Source organism: Macrobrachium nipponense, chromosome 17 (assembly GCF_015104395.2).
Source record: "Macrobrachium nipponense isolate FS-2020 chromosome 17, ASM1510439v2, whole genome shotgun sequence".
NCBI classification, from domain to species: Eukaryota; Metazoa; Arthropoda; class Malacostraca; order Decapoda; family Palaemonidae; genus Macrobrachium; species Macrobrachium nipponense.
In genome coordinates this window covers 75,726,617-75,729,116 of record NC_087210.1, presented here as the reverse complement: position 1 = coordinate 75,729,116, position 2,500 = coordinate 75,726,617, and positions in this window count along the sequence as shown.

Below are 2,500 nucleotides of genomic sequence, written 5' to 3'. Positions count from 1 at the left end.
GGGGAATTTTTTAAGTTGATAACAATTTCGTCCCCCCATGGGATCGAACCACCGTCCAGGTGGACGGGGACGAAATCAGGACAGTCAGTGACGCTATCCAATCAGCCAACAGAGACGCTATAAGTTCATATCGATTCTGACCTTAACAAATTCACCCTCGATCTGGATGCTTTCGTAATTAGAATCGATATGAAACCCCGTCTACCATGTTGGCCAATTCGAGCGTTTGACAGAACGTAGCCTTTTGTTATGAATAATTATCACATCGAACCGTGATCCATTTATATATCAATTGTTATCAACTTAAAAATTCCCCTTCGGTACATATATGAAAATATATCATTTGGGAGGTAAGTGAATTTAGTATTAAAGGACATTTGTAGCTGAATTGATATATATGGAATCACGGTTCGATGTGATAATTATTCATAACAAAGGCTACTTTCTGTCAAACGCTCGAATTGGCCAACATGGTAGACGGGGTTTCATATCGATTCTAATTACGAAAGCATCCAGATCGAGGGTGATTTGTAAGGTCAGAATCGATATGAACTTATAGCGTCTCTGTTGGCTGATTGGATAGCGTCACTGACTGTCCTGATTTCGTCCCCGTCCACCTGGACGGTGGTTCGATCCCATGGGGGACGAAATTGTTATCCAACTTAAAAATTTCCCCTTTCGGTACATATATGAAAATATATCATTTGGTGGGGAGGTAAAGTGAATTTAGATATAAAGGACATTTGTAGCTTGAATTGATATATAAATGGATCACGGTTCGATGTGATAATTATTCATAACAAAAGGCTACGTTCTGTCAAACGCTCGAATTGGCCAACATGGTAGACGGGGGGGTTTCATATCGATTCTAATTACGAAAGCATCCAGATCGAGGGTGATTTGTAAGGTCAGAATCGATATGAACTTATAGCGTCTCTGTTGGCTGATTGGATAGCGTCACTGACTGTCCTGATTTCGTCCCCGTCCACCTGGACGGTGGTTCGATCCCATGGGGGGACGAAATTGTTATCAACTTAAAAATTCCCCTTCGGTACATATATGAAAAAATATCATTTGGGAGGTAAAGTGAATTTAGATATTAAAGGACATTTGTAGCTTGAATTGATATATAAATGGATCACGGTTCGATGTGATAATTATTCATAACAAAAGGCTACGTTCTGTCAAACGCTCGAATTGGCCAACATGGTAGAACGGGTGGTTTCATATCGATTCTAATTACGAAAGCATCCAGATCGAGGGTGATTTGTAAGGTCAGAATCGATATGAACTTATAGCGTCTCTGTTGGCTGATTGGATAGCGTCACTGACTGTCCTGATTTCGTCCCCGTCCACCTGGACGGTGGTTCGATCCCATGGGGGTGGGGGGACGAAATTGTTATCAACTTAAAAATTCCCCTTCGGTACATATATGAAAATATATCATTTGGGTAGGTAAAGTGAATTTAGATATTAACCCTCTTACGCCGATTGGACGTATTAAACGTCGAGTCAAAATGTCTCCCGTATGCCGATTGGACGTATCATACGTCGGCTCAAAAAAGTTTTTTTAAAAAATTCGCGGAAAAAATACTATAGGCCTACCAGCCGAAAACTTTTGTATCACGCGCCTTGGGGATGCTGGGAGTTCACGGATCAAGGCGTTGTTTTGTTTACAAATCGCTACGCAGGCGCGCAAGCGCGAATTTCTTTCTTATCGCACTAAAAAGTATCAGTGACACATCTCGGAAATTATTTCGTCACTTTGACCATAATTATTGCACCATTTTAAATTATCCTTTACATGAAGTATTATATATGAAAATGTGCGCAATTTCATGCACAATACAACTAAAAAATACTCATGATTGTAGCTTTTATCAGTTTTGAAATATTTTCATATAAATAACGATAAGTGCAAAAATTTCAACCTTCGGTCAACTTTGACTCTACAGAAATGGTCGAGAAACGCAATTGTAAGCTAAAACTCTTACATTATAGTAATATTCAATCATTTGCCTTCATTTTGCAACAAATTGGACGTCTCTAGCACAATATTTCGATTTATGGTGAATTTATGAAAAAAACTTTTTCCTTACGTTCGTGCGATAATCTTCCGATAAATTTTTTCGTGCGATTGTCCTAATGTTTGCACCCTTTTAAATTTGCCGTTACATAAAGTTTTATATATGGAAAATGTGCGCAATTTCATGCAAAATACAACAAAAAACAACCCATGGTTGTAGCTTTTATCAGTTTTGAAATATTTTCATATAAATAACGTTAAGTGCAAAAATTTCAACTTTCGGTCAACTTTGACTCTACCGAAAATGGTCGAAAAACGCAATTGTAAGCTAAAACTCTTATATTCTAGTAATATTCAATCATTTACCTTCATTTTGCAACGACTTGGAAGTCTCTAGCACAATATTTCGATTTATGGTGAATTTATGAAAAAAAAAAACATTACGTTCGCGCGGGTAACTTCCGAAAAAATCAG